Here is a 25,549-nt window from a genome sequence, read left to right as displayed (position 1 = left end):
TTACTAAAAATAGAAATCGTTTGCTTGTTACCGACGAGCTATTCAATCCCGGCGGCGAACGGATGTTCTTAGGCTACGCAGAGGATAGTTGGTCAAAGACCGGAAGTCGTGAGCTGCTTGAGCCATATGTAAAATAATAGTTTCTGGCCATTCCAAAGTGAATGGCGATTAGAGAACTTTCCTCACTTGCGTGAACTTCTTAACAGGACTCCTTCCTTTAGTCAATGTGGATTTAGACGTGGCAAATCAACAACCGTCCAGATATTCACCATGCGCCAAATTTTTAAAAATAATCGTGAAAGAAGAATCGATACACACCACCTCTTCGTCGATTTTAAAGCTGATTTCGACAGCACGAAAAGGAGCTGCCTTTATGCCGCGATGTCTGAGTTTGGTATCGCCGCAAAACTAATATGACTGTGTAAACTGACGTTTAGCAACACCAAAAGCTCCGTCCGGATCGGGAAGTACCTCTCTGAGCCGTTCGATACCAAACGAGGTTTCAGACAGGGCGACTCCCTATCGTGCGACTTCTTCAATCTGCTGCTGGAAAAAATAATTCGAGCTGCAGAAATTAATCGAGCAGGTACAATCTTTTATAAGATGGTGTACAGCTGCTGGCGTATGCCGATGATATTGATATGGTCTACATAATCGGTCTACTGTGCATACTATTCGCAACACTATCACCCATCTTGAGACCCAGCATTCATTATTGGGTAATATTGGAGCGAATAGATAACGTTCCGCACGCAGTGAAGAAAATATAGCAGCCGTAGCCCAGAGTGTACACGAACCGTGGAGGGTCGATTCGAGGCCGTTTGCAGTAACTCGGACTGACGTACGGAACGACTTGCTTTGTGGTACGGAGAATCATCGGTCCCCATTTCTTCAAAAATTATGTCGGTGAGAACGTTATCGATGACAATCGACTATTTGATGCCTGAAATTGATCGGTGACATTTGGTTTCAATAAGACGCAGCCAATTCCCACACTTCGCATCAATCAAGGGATTTATTGAGAGAACACTCCGGTGGGCAGATAACTTCACGTTTTGCACCGGTCAATTGGCGATCGTCAAGATCGTGTGACATCACACTGTTAGACTTTTTACTGTGGGCATATGTAAAGTCTAAAGCAAATCATCACTGTCATTACCGAGGTACCAGTCCAAATGTTCTAATAAAGAAGGGAACCTAGAAATGGATTACCCTTTATAATTTAAAAGGATTCCAAATATGACTGGGGTCAAGTCGCGATTTGATCGTATAACAAATATTGAATTTACTTACAGCACTTTTGAATATAAACTTTTGCCAGAAACTGGGAATATGACTGATGATTTTTAAAATTTGAGGGTATAAAATATTCGTTCACACACCAATTCATTACTTCTCTACTTCATTCCGACAAACGCCATTTGTTTGGATCCGAACCAATGGATCGGAGTGTATCGCACAAGGCGAGAGATTCCATCAGGATTAAAGGAGATACGCTATCAATCCATGCACAGAACGCTAGCAGAATGTTATTGGGGATTTAAAAAAGACTTTCCTTACATACATTTTTTCTATATTAAGAAATAATTTTTCTAAATTAAGCTGTCGTTCGTAAAAGAACAAAACAAGAAAGTGTAGGTATTTTGAATAAAGTTACAAGATTCTTCCAACAAGAGGCCGAAATGAGTGAGTATAAAGAAGCTGGCAGGGCTCATGCTCGAAAATTCTACGAAAAGATGCGGCGACTAACAGAAGGTTTCGAGACCGGAGTACACTCTTGTAGAACCCCCCGAAGTGATCTAGTAACCTATGCCTTGAGCATATTAAAATTATGTAGGGAACACTTCTCCAGCCAGCTGAATGACAGTGAAGAAAAAAACACCAATCGATGACAATGGAGCAGACGTTCCATTGCCCGACCATGAACAAGTTCGAAAAGCAATTACCCGTCTGAAGCACAACAAAGCGGCGAGGGTCGATTGATTGCCGCGCGAGCTATTCAAACACGGCGGGGAAGAACTGATAAGGAGCATGCATCAGAGGCTTTGTAAAATATGGTCGAACCAAAGTATGCCCAAGGATTGGAATTTAAGTGTGCTCCGCTCAATCCACAAAAAGGGAGACCCCACAATCTGCGTCAACTACCGTGGGATAAGCCTCCTCCACATTGCATAGAAGGTTCTATCGAGCGTGTTCTGTGAAAAATTAAAGCCCACCGTCAACAAACAGATTGGACATTATCAAGGTGGTTTTAGACCTGGAAAATCAACAATTGAACATAATCGACGAACTACCTCTTCGTCGACTTTAAAGCTGCTTTCGACAGCGCAAAAAGGAGCTGCCTTTATGCCGCGATGCCTGAATTTGGTATCCTCGCAAAACTAATACGGCTTTGAGCAACACCAAAAGCTCCGTCCGGATCGGGAAGGGCCTTTCCGAGCCGTTCGATACCAAACGAGGTTTCAGACAACGCGACTCCCTTTCGTGTGATTTCTTCAATCTACTTTTGGAGAAAATAATTCGAGCTGGAGAACTAAATAGAGAAGGTACCAAGTGTGCAGCTGCTGGTGAACACCGATGATATTAATATCATTCGCCACAAAATCCTAACCGCTAATTTTGCTTTCTCCAGAATTGATAAAGGACACAGAAAACATTGATTGGTGGTGAACGAAGACAAGACGAAATATCTTCTGTCATTAAACAAACAGTCGTTGCACTCGCGACTTGGTTCTCACGTCATTAATTTCGTCTATCTTGTAACCAGCATTAACACCAACAACAACGTCAGCCTCGAATTCCATCGCAGAATAACTCTTGCGAACAGGTGCTACTTTGGACTAAATAGGCAATTAAGAGGTAAAGTCCTCTTTCGAAGAACAAAAACAGAACTCTCTAAGTCACTCATTATTCCTGTCCGGCTATATGGTGCAGAGGCATGGACGATGACAACATCTGATGAGTCAACGTTGCGAGTTTTCGAGAGAAAAGTTCTGCGAAAGATTTATGGTCCTTTGCGCGTTGGCCACGGCGAATATCGCATTCGATGGAACGATGAGCTGTATGAGATATATGACGACATTGACACAGTTCAGTGAATTAAAAGACAGCGGGTACGCTGGCTAGGTCATGTTGTCCGAATGGACGAAAACACTCCAGCTCTGAAAGTATTCGACGCAGTACCCGCCAGGGGAAACAGAGGTAGAGGAAGACCTCCACTCAGTTTGTTGGGACCAGGTGCAGAAGGACCTGACTTCGCTTGGAATCTCTATTTGGCGCCGAATTGCGAAAAGAAGAAACGGCTGGCGCGCTGTTGTTAGTTCGGCTATAACCGCGTAAACGATTTCTACGTCAAGTTTCTTTTTTAATCCACTATTCGTTCAAAACTGCCCACATATCCAAACGTTGTTATATGCATAATTTATGCAGTTATAAAATTATAAACTGCTTTATAAGTTGAGAAAACTTTTTCAATGCCATTTAATCAAGACAAAACCATATGTGAAGGTTTGTCGAAGTTTATCATAGTTAGGCTGTTCACGATAAGGTGGTTATCGGATTATGTGGTTATGTGATTAAGTGAACAACAACAAAATGCGGTATGACAAAATAACCAAAGTTGACTAAATGGCAGCACAAAAAATAAATAAAACTAAGCGAATGGCATTTCCATTTAGATTTTCTTATTGCAAAATCTGCTATTAACAGCTGGTTTTTGTTTACAATCAGCAAATTAAAACCGAAATAAAAAGCAAGGAAAAGCATCAATAATTATCAAAAGTAAATAAGAATCACAAAGTACAATTTGTCATTTATTTATACTCTAATTTTAGTGTCTTCTGAAACACGAAAGCGCCGACGAGAAAAGGAGGTGAAAAAATGGACGGAAGCCGAAATCAAATTTCATTGAACTAAAATTGTAAACAATGAACAGCTGTTTGTGTAAACATAAGCAAATAACCATACAACATAGGGTGCTCACGGAGCATAGAGGTTATTTTTAATCTAATAAGCACATAACCCGATAATCACCTTACCGTGAACAGCCTAAGTATAATTGAAATTCGATTATTTCACACGACACTCATGATACGAATTTTTTGTTCGCGGGGAAAAAAATTATGGGATGATTTATTCACTCCAAGTTTACGATAAGGCTGGATGTACCCGATTAACAAGAGGGAATATAAAGAAATGTGAAATTTAAATGAGTATTTTAGTTCCCTTACCTCTTGCGGTGAGTTTCTTTGAGTTGATTATTTTCGCTGCGAACTCAAATTGTGTTGATTTTTGAACACAACGTTTGACGACAGAGAAGGCGCCCCTGTTAAAATGCATAATTATTTTATTAAAAATATATTATTTTGTTAAAAATAGATTATTTTATTAAAAATAAACACCAGATAACAAGTGCATAACAATTATATATATTTTTCTTATTTGAACCGATTTGGCTGACAATTTGTGCGGAGGTAGCTTAGTGTTCAAAATTCATAGCGAAATCATTTGAGTATTTTATATTTCATTATTTAAAAAAAAATAATAATAATAACAACACATGTGTACTGTAGGATTACAGTAATTGTTGACTACTAATGTCGATTAAATTGACTGTTTATACTGAACATGGCGGTTTTTTCTTGGACGCACCATATGGTAAGGGTAAGATATTTTTAATATCACAACACAATTCATAGTTTAAAATTAAAAATAAAAAAAAAATTAAAAGCTGCAGTGTTAAAACAATCAGTCACAATTTAAGATGATTACATAATGACTCAAAAATATTTTCGAAGCATTGCAAAAAACAATGGGAAATTTAAACGGCAGCGATGAACTTGATTTCTGACAGATCGGTCCATCATTAACTAATGTTTAAACAATCGTTCTTATGGTGAAGTGCTGAAACACTTTCATATTAAGTGAAATATTTCGTCGATTTTATATGTTTTTGGCATAAAAACATTTCGTTGCAGTAAAAAGATAATCTCTAAATTTAACATTTTGACCGATATACAGGGTTTGTCCGGAAAGTAATAAGACTGATTTCCTTCCGCTGTACTTCGGAGCGTGCGCGCGCCGACTGGATTCGGTAGAGGGCGTTCCTAGCTAACGAACGAGCTGGTGGTCAGTTGTCTCCGAGCACCTAGAAAGTCAGGACAAACATTTTCAGGACACGTTTTTCTGTGAGTCTGGCTTAAGCAAGAAGTGGTGTATTTCGGTGGCACGAAGCAAATCCAAAGTAAAAACGATGCTCATTGACTTTTTTGAAATCAAAAGCATCGTCCACAATGAATTTGTTCCTCCTGGACAAACTGTCAAGAAAAAGTTTTACGAGGAAGTCCTCAAGAGACTCAAACGAAGAGTCATTGGGTCCGACAATACATCGCAGCCGATTGGAAGTTTCACCACGGCAACGCCCCGGCTTACACCGCCTTTCTTGTGAACAGCTACCTAACCAAGGTCGGCATCCCAACCCTTCCGCAGCCGTCAGACAGCTCAGATATGGCCCGGACTTTTTTTTGTGTCCTTGCCTGAAAATAACGATGAAAGGCAAGCGTTTTGAGACGACAGAAGGGATGCAAGCAGCAAGCGGCTATTCCGGAGAATGCCTTCCGTGATGGCTTCAATGCTTGGAAATCTTGCTGACAGCGCGGCATCGACGCGAAAGGACCCTATTTTGAAAGTTTTTAAATAATTGTAATGATTGGTTTAATATTTTTTTTTTTAATCGACTTAATCATATTACTTTCTGGACAAACCCTGTATATGGCATTAAGTCAAACGGAGTTTTGAAAAAACCTTCTGTTAAGTATTTTGTGCCTATGCGAACCAATGACCAGATTTTACCCATTTTTAGCACCAGGATAACCTACTACCAGGAAAGTCGTATTCTAAGGTGCATTAGTTAACTTAGAGATTTATAGTCATTTCCAGGCATGGGCAAAGTCTTAGCAGGTGCTAAAAGAGCGTAAGCTATCGTATACGTACACACACCGATTGTCACTAACACGCACAAGCGAAGAGCGTAAAACGAGCACTTACGATGGAACAAAGCGATGTTAAAATCAGTCTGCAATCAGAAGTTGAACTGAGCAGGTTGATGCGCACGAGTTTGGAAAAATATTGATGGAAAATAAATATCCTATTTTAAAAAACGAAATTTATAAGTTGTACTCAATGTTTGGAACCACATATATTTGCGAATCTGCGTTTTCTGCTATGGTATACATAAAGAATTCCTATAGAACAAGGCTTTCAGACAAACATTTAGAAGACCTGCTTAGAATAAAGGTAGCAAATTTTGATATAAATTATGACGACCTTCTTAAATTTATTACAGAATGAACTCTTTTTTTTTTTGACACTCGGATACTGACCTCTTGAAATGTGTATTCATAATATTTCATATTATAATAGCTTTCATTTTCTAATAGCTTTAACTTTATTGAAGTTTCGTTATATATTTAAAATATTCGATGAATTCAAATATAGATTTATATATTCTTTTCATATACAAATTTAATTTATTTTTAAGTTTTTAAATGAATTAGATTACTAATTTATAATTAACTAATAACTTAAATTTTATTCTTGCTTGAAATGAAAAATAATTATATTTTATATTCAATGGTTTATGCACATATTCTTAAAAATGTGCATATGTATATATATACGTATTCGTAGCATTGCGGCTTCGTGCGACATAGACCTGCTCGTTCGACATCTGCAAGCAGACTGATTATTTTTGGTTGCTGGTACGCTTGGTCCCACAGTAAGCGCACTAACACAATCTCATTTTGTGATGCTTGTTTGATTGTGATGGTGCCCATCCCTGGTCATTTCCGAAAAAAAAGTCAGTCATACGTCCTCAGGTCCACATATTCGGTATCCGGTGACTTGGTAAGTAACAGTCCGATTTCGTCATATTTTGAGACGTTAGATGTCGTTTCTTAAAGACACTACTCTATTTGTATTAAAAACTTTGGGGGTAAACTTTTCACCAACTTCTGACACCTGACACATTCCAAAGTTCTTCAGCATTTTTGATTTTTTTTTACCGCTGAGCATTTTAACATTTCTCTATAAGTTTTAAATGAGGTTTGCATCGGGACCTTACATTGGTCAGCTTTCTGCAGTGAACTATTTCTTCACATTTTTAGCTGCGTGCTTTGAATCTTTGTCATACATAAAAATCCCACTCAGAGGAATCGATTCGAACGCAAATGGTTCTATAGTATTTTTAAGAATATTGAGGTATAAAAATTGGTAAATTCTACCATCTATTCACACCAATGATCCAACGCTATACCAGGAAAACGCTCCTTAGACCAACACGCTACCACCGCCGTGCTTAACGATTTTTGTGGTGTATCTGGAGTAATATGCCTCACACATGTCGCGATGGACACATGGTTGCCATCGGATCCAATACGATTCGCCTTAATTTAAGCGCTTTAAAGGATTATTTTCCTAATGTTCTTTGACAAAGTTCAGCCGTGCTCTTATTATTTCACAATTAATATTTGTACAAATAACCAAATGTGTGCTATTTTTTTGTTCAATTAAATTTCGCTAAAATGCGATTGTGAAGAGTAACAACAAAAAGTAAGCATGATAACGACATCTTCTTCTTTATTGGCTTGGACACCGCTAAAGCTGTTATAGCCGAGTTGACAACAGCGCGCCAGTCGTTTCTTCTACCAGCAGATGTTGTCATCGTCTATGTCTCTGTACCATATAGGCGGACGGGTATAATGAGTGACTTATAAATTTTAGCTTTTGTTCTCAATTGCCTACTTAGAGCGAAGTAACACCTGTTGGCAAGTTATTCTGCGTTGGATTTCGAGGCTGACATTGTTGTTGCTGTTAATACTGGTTCCAAGATAGACGAAATTATCTACGACCGAAGTTGTGACTGTCAAAGGTGACGTGAGGGCCTAGTCGCGAGTACGTCGACTGTTTGTTTGATGATAGGAGATATTTCGTCTTGCCCTCGTTCACTACTCTGGAGAGAACAGAACTAACGGCGCGGTTGTTGGGGCCACTGATTTCAATATCATCGCCATAGGCCAGCTGCTGTACACTCTTAAAGAAGATCTCTATTTAGTTCTACAGCTCGAATTATTTTCTCCAAGAATAGATTGAAGAAGTCGCACGAAAGGGAGTTGCCTTGTATGAAACTTCGTTTGGTATCGATTGGCTGACCGAGCTTTTGGTGTTGCTCGACGTCAGTTTACACAGCCGTATTAGTTTTGCGGCGATACAAAATTCAGACATCGCGGCATAAAGGCGGTTTCTTTTCGTGCCGTTAAACAGATTTAAATCGACGAAGAGGTGGTGCGTGTCGATTCTCATTTCTGGGGTCTTTTCCAAGAAAACTGTCCTATTAGCGGTAGACTTTTCGACAGTCTTCGACACAGTCAACTATACACCGCTACTTGAGGACATCGAACAAACTAAACCCCCTCCAGGACTTAAGAGGTGGACCATGAACTATCTGAGCAGTAAACAATCAGCGGTATTATTTCGAGATGATCATTCTAAAGGGAGGAGAATTAAACAGGGGGTGCCGTAGAGTGGTGTCCTCTCCTCGCTACTGCTCAATCACTATATTTCGAAGCTCCTAGAACCACCAGAAGGAGTCTATTTAAACTAATACGCGGATGATTGTGCGATAATGACACCGGGTATGGAATAGGTGGGATGCGCTAAATTTGTGACCGTCTATCTCCCAGAATTTTCTCGCTTCTTCACTACTAGGAGCCTAAATCTTGCCCTAATAAATCCACGGCTATCCTATATTAGAAATGAAGGAGTACATACATACATAATTTCCGCCGACGGAGTCAGAATTTTGACGGTCAACCATCCTAAACTTTTAGGAGTAATATTCGAACTCGAGTTGCCGCGTGAAACAAAAGTGACCCTAGCACAGCTTCATTTTAGATATTGTAGCCTACTCATCCAGAATAGACCCTGACATACCCAATTCATGTCTTGCATGCAAAGAGTCCCCGCACCATACTAATCACCTCCTGGCAGGACCCATGAAACTAACTCAGTTAACCTCTTTTTCCCTTTGGCCCCCCATCGAAACAGCTCGTTTCCCGGGCCTCCTGTTAAGTGACCTCGATGACATGTAACACGTTACTTTCCATCCAAACAAGAAACTCGCTACAACAACAATCTTTCTAGAAGATTCAATGCCCTCGATCGAAGAGAGTGAATCTTAACTGCTTTACCACGCTTTCTAAGACATTCTGCTGATAAAGTTTGATAAATTCAGTTTGAAAATCTCTTCACGACGCTTTTACAGGAGACTCTCCTCCAATCCATTACAGCAGTTGGATAATGAGCACTTGAAATGTTTGCAGTGTTTGCTGCACTGAAGAAGCTACATGTAAGGATTGTTCGCCGGGTTAGGGATTCGCCACGTAAAAAACGACCCAATGAAAAGGAAAAAACAGGCTCGGATAGAGACTCCCTCGACGACCACGGCAAACTCATTAAGGAAAAACATTTAAAGGCATGCACCTGGAATGTCCGGTCCCTTAATTGAGAAGGTACCGCAGCCCAGCTGTTTGATGTCCTCGTAAAAGTAAAGGCATCCATCCAAGAAATGCGATGGACGAGAAAAGGACTGAGGCGGGTAGGTCTTTGCGGCATTTACCCCCTTCTTCTTGCTTGGCGTAGACACCGCCTACGCAGTTATAACCGCATTTACAACAGTGCAAAGACTTTCCTTCCTTTCCTTTTTTACGTGGCAACCCAAACTTGAACTTGAACTTCTACATAAAAAAAATCATACCAATGAAAATTAACAATCAGCCTCGGATGAGACATCCCCTCTTTGATGACGACCATAGCAAACGAAATAAGGACTACGAATTGAAGGCATGCAACTAGAATGTCCGGTCCCTTAATTGGGAAGGTGCCACTGCCCAGCTGGTTGATGCCCTCGTTAGAGTGAAGGCTGACATCACCGCTGTCCAAGAAATGCGATAGACGGGACATGGGCAAAGACGAATAGGTCCTTGTGGTATTAACTACAATGGCCATATAAAGGAGCGCAAGTTTGGTGTGGGACTCGTGATAGTACTTGAGACTGCGTGCGCTCCGAAGTCCTAACATCGACTCGGACCACTATCTTGTTGCAGCCAAGATTCGCACCCGTCTCTGTGCAGCAAAAAACGCACCTCAACAAACACAAGGAAGGTTCGACGTCGAGACTCGACTTGCACTCCTGCTCTCTGAGATCACTCGTCAACAACTCGGTATAAGGGAAGTGTGGGACGGAATTTCAAGCCCCTTACGTAAAGCTGCAATCGAAATTATTGGTTTTCGGAAAATGCCAAAGAACAGCTGGTACGACGAGGAGTGCAGTGTTGCAGCGAAGAGAAAGCAGGCTGCCTACCACGCAACGTTACGATCGACTGTAACACGTGCGGGATGGGATAGATAGCGAGATTTGGAAAGGGGAGCGAGACGAATTTGCAGACAGAAAAAGTAGGAGAAAAGAGGCCGAAATGCGTGAGTACTAAGAGCTTGATAAGCTGACCGAGAGGGGTAATGCTCGAAAATTTACGAAAAAATGCGGAGGCTTACAAAAGGTTTCAAGACCGGAGCATACTCTTGTAGAACCTCCAAAGGTGATCTAGTCACCGATGCCCAAAGCATACTAAAATTATGGAGGGAACACATCTCCAGGCTGCTAAATGGCACTGAACGTACAACGCCAGGAGAAGGCGAACCAGATTCCCCAATCGATGACGATGGAGCAGACGTTCCATTGCTCGACCATGAAGAACGAATAGCAATTGCCCGCCTGAAGAACAACAAAGCGGCAGGGGCCGACGGATTGCCGGCCGAGCTATTCAAACACGGCGGCGAAGAACTGATAAGAACCATGCATCAGCTTCTTTGTAAAATATGGTCGGACGAAAGCATGCCCAACGACTGGAATTTAAGTGTGCTATGCCCAATCCATAAAAAAGTTGACCCCACAATCTGCGCCAACTACCGTCGGATTAGCCTCCTCAACATCGCATATAAGGTTCTATCGAGCGTATTGTGTGAAATATTAAAGCCCACCGTCAACAAACTGATTGGACCTTATTAGTGTGGCTTCAGACCTGGAAAATCAACAACCGACCAGATAGTCACCATGCGCCAAATCTTGGAAAAGACCCGTGAAAGAAAAATAGACACACACCACCTCTTCGTCGATTTCAAATCTGCTTTCGACAGCACAAAAAGGAGCTGCCTTTATGACGCGATGTCTGAATTTGGTATTCCCGCAAAACGAATACGGCTGTGTAAGCTGACGTTGAGCAACGCGAAAAGCTCAGTCAGAATCGGGAAGGACCTCTCCGAGCCATTCAATACCAAACGAGATTTCAGACAAGGCGATTCCAATGTGTGCGACTTCTTCAACCTGCTGCTGGAGAAAATAGTTCGAGCTGCAGAACTAAATAGAGAGAATCTTCTATAAGAGTGTACAGCTGCTGGCGTATGCCGATGATATTGATATCATCGGCCTCAACAACCGCGCCGTTAGCTTTGCTTTCTCCAGACTGGAAGGAAGCAAAGTAAATGGGTCTGGCAGTGAACGAGGGTAAGACGAAATATCTCCTGTCATCAAACAAACAGTCGTCGCACTCGCGACTTGGCACTCAAGTCACTGTTGACAGTCATAACTTTGATGTCGTAGATAATTTCGTTTATCTTGGAACCAGCGTAAACACCACCAACAATATCAGCCAAGAAATCCAACGCAGGATAACTCTTTCCAACAGGTGTTACTTCGGACTGAGTAGGCAATTGAGAAGCAAAGTTCTTTCCCGACAAAAAAAAAAACCAAACTCTATACGTCACTCGTAATTCCCGTCCTGCTATGTGGTGCAGAGGCTTGGACGATGTCAACAACTGATGAGTCGACGTTTCGAGTTTTCGAGAGAAAAGTTCTGCGAAAGATTTATGGTCCTTTATGGACGAAAACATTCTAGCTCTGAAAGTATTCGACGCTGTACCCGCCGGGGGAAGCAGAGGAAGAGGAAGATTTCCACTCCGTTGAAAGGACCTGAAAGAAACGACTGGCGCGCTGTTGTTAACTCGGCTATAATCCTGTTAGCAGTGTCTACGCCAATTAAGAAGAAGAAGAAACATAAACACATATACATACATATGAACATTGTTAAGAGATTAGAATTAAGAAATGTATCGAGGAAAGAAATTTTAATAATGAAGATCAGAGTCAAACGTGAACTCTCACGTTTGATACAGAAGAAATTTGAAAACTGTTTTACTGTTCACCAAAGCACTCATGATATGCAGACGCCTAGTCGATACATTCTCGGGCTGTAAGCCAAGTATCATCAAGTGCCTGTATACCATGCTCGTAAGGTCTATTGTCAATTATGAAGCGGTTGCTTGGGCATCGTAGGCAAAGCAGTCTTTACTAGGTCTTCAACTATCGAATCTGCAAAGACCGCTCCATCTTATCATACAGGCAGTAAAGCATACCATACTGTATGGTAAAGCTATGGTATGGTAGTGGTACACTGATGACTCGAAAACACCGGAAAGCATTGAAGCAGACATTGCTGAACCGCATACCAAGCTGTTCATACCAACGGAATTTTTTACAAGCATCTTTCCAGCAAGAGTCTTTCTTACTAGTCAGTGTGCAGGAATTAATCTAAATCGCGACTATAGTAACCAGCACATTGCTTTACTCAGTGATAGTTAAGCGGCACTAAAAGCGACCTCAGCCTATGAACTCAAATCGCTATTAGCGGAGGGTTGTACAGAAAGGCTGAACCGCCTATCAGTGTGCAACCGTGTAGATCTGATCTAGGAGTCGGGGCAAAAAGGGGTAGCCGGCATCGAGCTGGCCGATGCGCCATACCAAGCTGCTATTGGAAGGCTACAACTTAACAAGGTTTAAAGACAAATCCCGACACAAATTAATTATCCTTGTCGCGCTCTTTACTGAGTGCAAGTCCAACATGGGAATGGCTTCTTGTGTAAACTGTCGGTTTTCGACATAGAACCGGAAACTTCAGATCACCTGATTTCATATTTCCCAGCAATTCGTAGACGTAGGCTCAAGGAGGTCTCTGGACTTATCTACGTGGACAGGGATCACATCACATCCAGCACAGCAAGTTCGTGGAATTTATCACAGTGCTGGGCCTTTGTGTCTGTTTTCTAAGCCCACACCTAAAAATGTGTCCATAAGTGTAAATGTACGAAATAACTTTCTAAATATTCATTGGGTTAAATACAAATATAAACTGACATTGTGACATTTCTGTAATAATAGTTGCCGCTGAATTATGGTTTTTAAGATATTTGTATAGAAAATCCAAAAATACAAACATTTTAAGTGCGTGTTTCTTCGTTTTATAATGAGTTTTACACTTCTATTTTTAACTTTCAATTTTAGCTATCTAAAAACACTTCAGAAACTCGTTTCTACACTTTTATTTTATATTAACCCTTCTGTTATGTTAGTAAAAAGTTGCACATGTGTAAGGTCACGGAATGACCTAGTCGGAGTTTTGTAATGGTATCCTATAAAAACCTTGTGATTTTAGTTTTTTTCTAATATTTCTTAATTTAAATGTCTACAAATTAAGTTTGAATTTAACATTTCACAGTTGTATTGATTATAATTTTCTTTTGTTCTTAACATTTCTTAGATTTTATGAATTTAAATTAATGCGCAGGTGGCTCGCTGAATTATTTTTCTCTTTTTTAGAGCAACATCGGCCGAAGTACCTACTTGTCTATTCTGCTTCTGCCCAGACATTCCTGACAATACCGGCCGACAACTGTTTTTTATGTATGCATTTTCTACGAGTTAACTCACCCTGAACAAGGTATTGGCCACGTTTTTCGAGAAAATCATGCGCTTATATGTTTTTGAGGCATTCCAATTAGAGTGAATTTTTGTCCATAAAAGCTAGGCATTTAGCGCCGAAACATCTACAACATTCGAGAAGACAGCTAAGGGCCAACGATTGGTTTGTCTCTACTAATTGGTAAATTGTGTCTACTCCAGATTTTTTAGAATTATGAAAATCTTTTATTTCTTATTTTTATTTAGGCAACATTTTGTTCGCAAATCCGCAGCTACCCATGCCTTCATCCCGTATTTACTTGACTTGCTTGGCATGCCTCTAAAAGAAATCTCATCGACTGTTACGTTCTCATAGTTAACAAACAGTAGTGGTACGTTAGCTACCCTTTTCTCGTATAAATCCCGAATTGGAGCAAGTTTATCATATACTCTCGCTCTGCGATTATCTCTGTCACTTATAAGTGACATTACAACGCAAAATATTTGTCGACCATGAACTTCATTTTAAAGAATGCGGAGACTTTCTTTGTACGACCGATAAACGCCTGTTTCTAAATTATATGTATTTTAGCAAGTACATATTGTATAAATATGCCATTTGAAGTACCTCCTAATATCAAAATACCCAAAAATCCTTTAAAAATCTATTTCATCAATTGGTTTATACTTCTCTCCAATTTTTTAGCACCCTCGATGTTGGTGAACTCTAGCACAGGTCAAATGTTTCTTTTATATTTGATATTCGGTGAACTGAATATACTGTAACCGGGGTGTCGTCGAATTATATTTTCTGTTCTGGCTCTAGTGCTATTGGTTGCTGTCGGTGAAAAGTACACGGGAATGTTACTTATATCAGCTTCAGCAATACTGTCTTCTTCTTCACTAGCAATGTACCATACTTTTCAGAAGATTCGCCATCTGGCAATTCTTCCAATACATTCTCATCGTCCTCAAAATCACTATACTTATCAATATCCACAATGTCTTCCATTATTGTTTGGGTTTCTGTCAAACGACAAATTTGCTGAATCAGATAATACTCCTTTCAAATCAATCAAAATACTCACCGATGCTCGGTTACGTTTCACTTTATAAAATATCTACAATGTCTGTCGTTTTACACAAAAAGTAATTGGCGAAAATGGCGCGGAACTTTCTCTTGCCACTTTGAACAGCAGATGGTCACTGAATGACCTTATGCTACCCACACGTTAGTTTTGATTCTGCCATGTTTTTTATCAAATTATAAAAAAATATTTTGCACTTTTTCAAAGCGATTTCACTCAATGCAGGTATTCATAAAAGGAATTTTGTGTATTTTATGAAATATAAGCAAAAATAACATAAAAGGTCACGAGATGACCTTAAGGTAACAGAAGGGTTAAACTAGAGGACCCGTCCACGCTTTACTGTGGCTGACACATAGATAAAACAACTACTACCATTTATATGATTTCTATTGGTTAGATTATGACCAATGGAGGATGGAGCCATGTGTAGAAATTCACGCAAGTGAAGAAACTTCTCTTCTCGCTATTCACTTGGGAGTGGCCAGAAACGATTCTTTTACATATGGCTCAAGCAGCTCACTACTTCCGGTCTTTGACCAAGTATTCTCTGGGTAGCATAAGAACATCCGCTTGAATGCGAGCTAAAGTGCGAAAACAAAACGTCCCCTCCACAAGGTTGTGCGCTGGGTTTGGGACCCGCCACTTAAATAACGTACCCAATGAAAAGAAACAAAAAGCCTCCTTTTGATGACGACCATGGCGAACGAATTGAAGACTATGAATTGAGGGCAAGCACCAGGAATGTCCGATCGCTTAATTGGGAATATGCCGCTGCCCAGCTGGTTGATGTCCTCGTGAAAATAAAAGCTGACATCACCGCCGTCCTAAATTTTCTCCAGAAGCAGGTTGAAAAAGTCGCACGATAGGGAATCGCCTTGTCTGAAACCTCGTTTGGTATCGAACGGCTCGGAGAGGTCCTTCCCGATTCTGACTGAGCTTTTGGTTTGCTCAACGTCAGCCTACACAGCCGTATTAGTTTTGCAGGGATACCAAATTCGGACATCGCCTCCATCGGCCCCTGCCGCTTTGTTGTTTTTCAGGCGGGTAATTGCTATTCGAACTTCTTCATGGTCGGGTAATGGAACGTCTGCTCCATCGTCATCGATTTGGGAATCGGGTTCTCTTTCTTCTGGTGTTGTGCGTTCACTGCCATACAGCAGGCTGGAGAAGTATTCCCTCCATAATTTAAGTATGCTTTAAGTATGCTCAGCCTGTTTTCTCTCCGCTGCGACACGGCACTCCTCGTCGTACCAGCTGTTCTTTTGCACTTTCCGAAAACCAATGATTTCGGTTGCAGCTGTACGTAAGGAGTTCGAAATGCCGTCCCACAGTTCCCTTATACCGAGTTGTTGACGAGTGCTCTAAGAGAGCAGGAGTGTTAGCCGAGTAGAAAATCGTTCGGCTGTCTGTTGTGATTGCAGCTTCTCGACGTCGAAACTTCCTTTTGTTTGGTGGCGTGCGTTTTTTGCTGCACAGAGGCGGGTGAGAATCTTAGCTGCAACAAGATAGTGGTCCAAGTCGATGTTAGGACCTCGGAGCGCACGCACTTCTAAAACAATGGAAACGTGTCTTCCGTCTATCACAACATGATCGATCTGGTTGGCAGTTTTTCGATACGGAGACAGCCAGGTAGCTTGATGAATCTTCTTATGCTGGAATCAAGTACTACAGATAACCATATTTCGGGCCCCGCCGAAGTCGATTAGCCTCAACCCATTTGGGGATGTTTCCTCGTGGAGGCTGAATTTACCGACCGTAGTGCCAAAGATACCTTCTTTGCCCACCTTGGCGTTAAAGTCGCCAAGCACGATTTGACATCGTGGCGGGGCAGCCCTCATAAGTGCGCTCCAAGCACTCATAAAAGGCATCTTTGGTCACATCGTCCTTCTCTTCCGTCGGGGCATGGGCGCAAATCAGCGATATGTTGAAGAACCTCGCTTTGATGCGGATTGTGGCTAGACGTTCATTCACCGGAGTGAATGATAGTACTCGGCGACGGAGGTTCTCTCCCACCACGAATCCTACACCAAACTTGCGCTCCTTTATATAGCCACTGTAGTAAATGTCACAAGGACCAATTCGTCTCGGTCCTTGTCCCGTCCATCGCATTTCTTGGACGGCGGTGATGTCAGCCTTTCTTTTTACGAGGACATCAACCAGCTGGGCAGCGGAACCTTCCCAGTTAAGGGTCCGGACATTCCAGGTGCATGCCCTCAATTCGTAGTCCTTATTTCGTTTGCCATGGTCGTCATCAAAAGGGGGGTCTCTCATCCTAGGCTGATTGCTAATTTTCATTGGTAAGATTTTTTACGTGGCGGGTCCCAAACCCAACGCACAACCCTGCGGAGGGGATGTTTCGCCTTCTCACTTTAGCTCGCCTTCAAACGGATGTTCTTAGGCTACCCAGAGGATTCTTGGTCAAAGACCGGAAGTAGTGAGCTGCTTGAATCATATGTAAAAGAATCGTTTCGGGCCACTCCCAAGTGAATGGCGATCAGAGAACTTTCCTCTCTTGCGTGAACTTCTACATATGACTCCATTTGTGTGCACTATTTTTTTATTTGATTCTTTGTTTACAATTTAATAAATTTTCTTTTGTTTACTTTTTGTAAAGACAGAATTCGCTGAGCGAATTAAAAAAGTCAATTTTCTTTCATAACATTCCATGATCTTTCTAAAGTATTCCCAATATTTAAATTTATTGTGCAAGGCCGCTGTTTTGTCTTTAAAGATGACGGCTTCACTAAAGGTTGAGCAGATTGGAGAATGATCCGAGTTATGGTCATAACCGGGATATTTTGCCGACAATGGCAAAATATTTTGCTTATCTGATGACCAATATAATGATAAGCTCGTCGAGAATACATAACTTCCGGTTGACTGCAGATTTATAGGTTTCTCTCCCTGGCCAAATGATCCTCAACGTACCACACCAGCACACAACACTATGGAGATGCACAACAGCGACACACCGCGTTCACGATTTCACGATTTCACAACACACATTCCACATCACTTCGCCACACACCAACACCCACACTATGCATCATCCACAATGTCACCGCTATATCAGATTAACAAAAAGGAAAAACGAGTAGCGGCCCAGGCTTTTTTTCTGTATCACGATCAAGGAAACAACGACCTGCGCGAGTTAACAAACAGTTTGTTTTGAGTAAAAAGTATTATCTTTTGAGCACTTCACTTACTTTCGTGATGCCTGTTTTATAAATAATTCTTTTTTGCTTACTTTTTACAATCTTACAGCTATTTATACATCCTTATGAGAATGATTGCTTACTTGCTAAACTAATGTAGTTTTGTTACACTTATCTATCTCTTATCGCATTTGGTCAGCTGCACTTTGGATTCGGGAATTTTCATGTTTGTTTAGATTAAGTGCGATATTTATTTAGGCTATTTTCGGCGTCAATAAATCCCCTTCTTCTTAAAATAGAGCCTTCTCGCTACTTTGCTGCTCATTGCTGTTGTTGTAAATGATTCATTTCGATCTCAAATAATTCATTTACCATATATAGGCATAATATTCCAAGAATGATCATACATAATCTGTCAAGATGTGACCGCTTTCTAAAACTTGGAGTGGTGCGTTATTTTCATGAATTGTTTCACATTGTGCTGATTTACAGTTTAATATTTTGATAGTACAATTATCAGAGGGTTCTGATTTACAAAAAAAATGATTGAAAAAATTCTTACATTTTGAAACTCTTTGATAATTATTTCATTTTGTTATCTTAGGATCTAAATTAATTTTACCATGCTTTTGTAATAAAGGGAATACATTAAATACTCTACATTTAGTTTCGAGTATTGGGTATTTGTAAATTGTAATTATAGCCTGTTCTAGGTAACAAATATGGATATCAGAATATTGCAATATATTAATTAGTGGAAGATACAACTCCTCATGGTTTATTAATTCGTGCACATCATTCAAATTAAGTGTGCCAGAGTAAAAATTGTTGTTTTTTGCAAAATTATTAGTATTTGTTATTGTTAGCAATTCGTTATAAATCTCTGTTAAGATTAAATTCTCATTTATTGCTTTCGGATTTTCAATTATTCTTTACATGCCTTTACTCTAATGTTATCTTTATGAATAACCCTTCCTTTGTCGATCGTTACTGTCTTACCGTTGTCTTCCTTTACAATATGTTTCGCGTATTTCCTTACGTTTTTATTACGCCTGTGCATTTTCGAAAATATCACGTCACCTCGATGATAGGCCAGATGCTGTCGATTGCGATTATGATATCGCAAAACTCTTTTCTGGTTTCGTTGTAGTCGTTCTTGGATGTCGGGATACCCCCTTTGATTAAAAAACACGTCCTCGGGTTTTTCGTTGGTAACGGAATGAATGGTTTGGTTGTACTGCCAACAGCTCCAAAAATTTGATCTTCCGGCGCTGAATTATTCTGATCAGCCAAAACTTTCGTGAGTTCAATACTTGTACTGTGTGTACGCTCAACTTGTCCATTTGTAGTAGAATGGAACGGTAGCCTTTTGGTGTGCGTTATTTTCAGTCGTTTGTAAATTTGTTGTGCACAGATGCTGGTAAATGATAATTCGTTATCAGTCATTAAAAATTTTGCGTTTTGTTATGTTTGTGAAAGTATCTTGTCGATATACAAAATGTATCTTTTCTTGAATTCATTTGTCTAAAGTGGCAAAATTTTGAGTATTTGTCGGTTGAGCTAATGTGTTATATGTTATCGCTCACCCTGACAGCCAAAAGTGGTGAAAAAACTAGGTAAACAGTAGGTTAAAAAGTGGTTTTGAGTGAGTGAGCTTGCCATAGGCCTCACACGTATGTATACATGTGTGAGATGGTCACCTATGAGCTTTCAATCTAAACGGACGTGTTTTCATGCGCTCCGTAGAAACTTTCGAAAAAAAACAAAAATAAAATAAAACAAAATAAACAAATATTAAAAAAGTGCATTAAGTGCAAGCGTTAGCCAATAACGTCGAAAGTGCAAATCAAAACATAAAAATTATAAACTGTTTACAAACAATAAACATAATAAAATAACAAATAATAAGTGGAAAATAAAACAAAAACAAATTCTCTGAATGCCTACTTCAGCTTTGTCGAGCCTGCATGTGCAGCTCCTACCAACAAACAAGGCAACAACAAGGCAAAAGCAGAAGAGAACGGCAGTCAACAACGACCAGCAGCAAACGTGATCACACCACCAACTAAACAGGTACCAGCAAGTACGCAGGCAGCGAAGAACAACATAAAGCAAGGTGAGAATGTACCAATAAAAAAAGGCCAGTCTGTACAGACTGGCATTGACCGCTACATTAATATAAAAAGGAAATTGAGTCCCTCAAAGTCAGCGGTCAATCCCAAGAAATTTCAAGGCGGTACACGAATTAAGAACAAACCGGAAGTTTTAAATGCCAATGGGTTTGCCTTACTAAGCAATGGATCAGACGACGATGCGAAGGGTACCACCACAGTCGTTAACGCCAAACCACCTCCAATATATTTGCGCGAACGTAGTAGTAATGCTCTCGTTGCTGAATTTAGTAAAATTGTAGGTACTAACAATTTCCATATATTTAGTGCCTTTGAAAAAAGGCAATATGGATGAAACAAAAATTCAGTCCTACACTAAAAAAAGTTTAATGGACATAGTTAAATTTTTGTCAAATAAGAACAAGAATTATTATTCGTATCAACTGAAGAGCTCTAAGGGCCTAGTTGTTGTAATCAAGGGTATAGAGTCCGTCGTAGACTCTAGTGAAGTCAAAGAAGCATTGGAAGAATGTGGTTTTGTAATTAAAACAGTTGTAAATATATTTAATAGAAACAAAGTACCACAGCCAATGTTTAAAATTTAATTGTTGCCGAACTCGAATCAACTTAAAAAAATAAGACCCATCCAATATATAATTTCAAATATTTGCTGCATCGTAGAGTAACTGTGGAAGAACTACATAAAAGAAACGGTCCGGTATAATGTACTAACTGCCAAGAATATGGGCATACTAAATAATACTGCACTCTGCGCAGTGTTTGTGTGGTATGCGGTGATTTACATCCCACTTCTAAATGCACCCTTAAGAAAGAAGAATTAAATAAAAAATGCCGCAATTGCGGAGGAAATCACACTGCTAACTACAGAGGTTGCCCTGTATATAAAGATTTGAAATCGAAGTTGTCACAGGGCATTCAAGCACGTCGTAACCAAATGTTACAAACACCTCGTAATGAAATTATAGCAACCTCAGAAAAAAGTTCAAATCCTATTACTTCTAACAATAACAATATGCAAGGAAGCTATGTAAATGTGGCGAAAGGCAACACTGTGCAAATGCAACTGCCGCAAAATCCTCCAAATGGACGTTTTGAAACTACGACTATAAATCTTACACAGTGTATGACACAATTCATGTCGACCATGCAAAACATGATCCAAGATTTAATAAAATGCTGCAAAATTTATTAAGTAAAAAATGAGCTTACTAAATATCTGTATATGGAATGCTAACGGTGTTAACCAACATAAATTAGAGATTATCAGATTTCTGTCTGAAAAGAATATAGATGTAATGCTTATTTCAGAAACTCATCAAACAAATAAAAATAATTTCAATATACCTATATATTACAAATCATCCGGATGGTAAAGCGCATGGTGGCATGGCAGTGTTGATTAGAAATCGTTTAAGCCACTATGCTCTAGAATCTCATGCTACACCACAGTTACAAGCTACAACAATATCACTAAAAAATCGGGGTTGTGACTTAAACCTTACGGCTATATACTGTCCTCCTCGTTTTAAAATTACAGAAATCGAATTTAAAGACTTTTTTGAAACACTAGGTCAAAGATTTCTAGCAGGTGGAGATTACAACGCAAAACACACCTACTTGGGCTCTTATTAATCCGAAAGGACGGTAAAAAAAGAAGTAGAAGACAGCAGAATTAAATATATATCTAAACTCCGAGATCACCCAAACCCGTTGGCTAATGCTTTGGTACATTCCTGCGATCAAACACGACTTAAAAGAAGATATATGCCTGCGTATTAAAGAGCGACGTATCACCAAAACAGCTCAATCACTTGCTTGAGTCTGTCTAGATTTAGAAATAGATTTAAGATTTTATTACTTATTGTTAGGCTTTAAGAAAAAGCAGATACAATAAATAAAATAATTTTGAAAAAGAAAAAAAATATACATTATTTATGTAAAAATATAGCTGAACTGCTCTAATTACCCCTATCGTCAGCTGATGCAGGGTTGCATTTTTCCTATTTAAAATATTTTTAGAACTCTAAACAAATATTTAAAATTTAATTTTGTTTTATTTTTCTTTATTAATAAACTTCTTTTACAGAATTACAAATATATTCAGTAAAAAAATTATTAATATCTGAAAATAAAGAATAATTAAATAGAATTATATAAAATTTAAATATAATATCTAAAACAAAAAGAAAGATTAATTAAATAAAAATAGTTATAAAATATAAAAAAAATTAAATAAAAATAATAATAGCGTCTGAAAGAAACGATTAATATTATCTGATAAAATAAATATAATACAGTCAAACCTGGATAAGCGAGAGTTCAAGGGAGCACAATCTTATTCTCGCTTATAGAGGTTTCTCGCTAACCCGAGTACGATAAAATAACAACGTTATTTAGTTCCGTGCAATAGAGTAGGCAAAATATTGACAAGAAAACAATACAAAAACAATTGTAGGAAGTTCCACGAAAGTTAAGAATGAGCCATATAATAGCAGAAGTTAAATTTTGTAATTTGTTTTGTCATTTGTTACTATATGTGTGTATCTTTAATGTATGTATGTATTCCTATTGTAACTTTAGTTCCTCCTAAATAATATACATAAATAAATAAAGCTTGACTGTCGCTTATAGAGGTATAGATAAGTAGCATTCTCACTTACGGAGGTCCATGAAGGAAAAACGACTCTCTCTTACAGTGGATTCTGTTTCTCGCTAATAGAGGTTTTGGGAGCTCAAAATGACGGGTCCTGGCTATAACTCTCACTTATAGAGTTTTCTCACTAATCCAGTTCTCACTTACCCAGGTTTGACTGTATATATAAAACAAACATTTGTTTTCACATATTATATTGGATTGTGCAGGCCGCCTTACCGCCTTAAACGCATTGAACGCAACGCAAAGAATTGGGTGCCCAAAGGAGTTACCGCGCAGGCACGTCGTCGTATCGCGTTAGTATCGACTTGACCGTAGCGCACAAGATCAAGGTACGAAGTAACTAATCAAAAGCTGGTGTCGGCGGGTGTCAAGAACAAATGTTGAATACTAATGTTGCTGATCGAGTGCTGAGTGTCTATGCTAATGTTGATTATCGAATTGTGTCTGCTTTCCCGTTGCCCATCCTTTTTGTTGAGTGGGTTGGTGTACAGGTGAGTTGAGTTGTGTTGTAGTGTCATCAGCTGTGGTGAATTGTGCTAATGTATTAGGATGCCCAGTTTTACCGGGTAGAGTAGGTGGATGCTTAACTCATTTAAACATCCTGGGCTCCCTAGGCGAATATTTTGCTAGTTTTATATGTATAATATGAGATATGAAATTCAGCTTACTGTTGGTGGAGTAGCCGAGGGCGCAGAATATTAGCTGTAAGAAGAGATTTTGGTTTTAATAGAATTTTTTTTTTGCGTAAGTATTGGTGCTTGCTTTTGCGTGTTTTGACGACTTATTGCAAAAAAGTTGTTTGCTTTTATTAATTTTATTAGCGGTTATTTAAAATTTCTTATTTTATCGGTTTGGTATACCGGTTGTTGCCTTTTCTGTATGATCCGCAATTGTTTGCATTTAATTTATTCTCGGCTTATGAAGGATAGTAACTCCACGCCTGGCTCAGATACGGCCAGAATGGGTACTCCTTAGCCCTGGAGTTAGGACTGTGACAATATAGGGATCTTGCGAGGGAGTGGCCGTGAACAAAAAACGGCTTCAACGGCTGATTTCCATAACTCACCCATATGAGAAGCGCTTGAATAGATGCGATAAGAGCGAGCTTTGCTTTTTGTAACTGTATGTGCGTCACTTTAACGCATTGGGAGTGTTGTGATCTCTCAACTTACTTTTGAGATTTTATTTATTTTTGGAAATTTATGAAAAGTGTCGATTTTTCGACTTTTTGATACCGAACTGTGTTATATTTTATGTTTTAGTGCGTATGCACTAATTTGGCGTTTAGTAGCCAGCCACCGCTCTAGGATTTGTTCAGAATTGTTTTTTTTTCTATTATTGGCGAAATCTTGCGGGGCCGAAAATTTGTATGTGCTTTTAATAATTTGAACAGTCAGTGGTAAGTCTGACTTTGTTTTTTGTATCAATTTGTGGAGTATTGGAAAATTGTGGCTCTAAGGGTAGTCGTACGACGTACCGGCCATTATTTGATCGAGTAGCTGTGACTTTCGAGTAGCCTTTACAATACTGATCTTCTAGAGTTTAATGTAATATTCCGGGAAGTTTCCCTATCTCTTGAAATTTCCTTAATTGTGAATTAAAGTATTGATTTAATTTTTTCTCAACTTGAGTTGGTATGGTGGTAAATTGTTGTGTAACTAGTTCACTTTGTGTTTCGCTGTGCAGCGTTTGAGCTTTTTGTGCCTTTGAGCAACATTGTGTCTCTTGGCAATTTTTAGAATTGAGGATTTCGGAATTTGCTTTTGCTAAACCCGTGGTTACTTTTATGTAAGCGCTTTTTTGGAGTAAGTTAGGATATCTGCTGTAATGAAGCATTGAATGGTATCTTTTCTGACAACGTAAGAAACTAATTTTGCTTTTACAATTTTTATATGTCTGTGCATGTGACAGACAATTTGTGCAAAGTTTTTTTGACCTGACAAATTATTACGTTCGTTAACCTTTAAATTTTTAAACCTCGTGCAAAGTGTAAATTTATGCCCTCTTTTACATAGCTCGCATGACGTATGTTTTATTTGTTGGGATATGAACGGTTGCATTTTGTGAAAGGTTTTGTTTAAATTGGTTTTGTTACTAACTTGGGGTCTATTTAAGCTTCTATTTTTGTCGTGTTTAATTTTTGTGCTTTTGATAGTTGTGGATGGTTGATGTAAACGGCTGTAAACATGTCCCGGAAGGACGGCCACTCTTCATAACCTCCATAAAATGTTTCTGTGTCACATGCGGGCACCTTGAGGCGGATGCCTGAACTTGCCTCTTGATATTGTTGCATTTATGGCAGCTCTACTCTCGGATGTGGAGTAGGTGCAATTGCCTTTATTAGCTTTAATTGATCGGAGATCATAGCTTTCGTTTCTTCGTACTGGTCAAAGCAGTTTTCATATATTGCGTAAGCCGATTGTTTCAAATTTTGTGGTATGTCTTAATCGTCAGATTCTAATATGGCGTCATGAACCGCTTGCAGACGAGTCCAGAAATTTTTAAGATTTTGGCTTTTTATTTTTAATAACGATTCATAGTTTTCTTGAATCGGTGAAGAGTCAAATCTAGTGCAGTATCTTGTGAAACTGTCACTTTCTGAAATAAATTTAGCAACCTGTTTTAGGCGTGTATTTTGATTATTGTTTTTGGTTAACCATTTTTAAATT

The 25,549-nt window shown here is 39.3% G+C and overlaps 1 protein-coding gene across 1 annotated transcript in view; it reads right to left on the bottom strand.

Annotated features, from left to right (window-relative positions):
* The window catches only part of LOC126766148 (uncharacterized), an 897,272-nt gene that overhangs the window by 385,877 nt on the left and 485,846 nt on the right, over nucleotides 1–25,549 (bottom strand). The gene's annotated exons all lie outside the window — the stretch shown is intronic.

This window comes from Bactrocera neohumeralis, unplaced genomic scaffold (assembly GCF_024586455.1).
Source record: "Bactrocera neohumeralis isolate Rockhampton unplaced genomic scaffold, APGP_CSIRO_Bneo_wtdbg2-racon-allhic-juicebox.fasta_v2 cluster11, whole genome shotgun sequence".
NCBI lineage: Eukaryota > Metazoa > Arthropoda > Insecta > Diptera > Tephritidae > Bactrocera > Bactrocera neohumeralis.
Note: the sequence above shows the minus strand (reverse complement) of the source record. Positions and strands in the feature narration are given on the sequence as shown.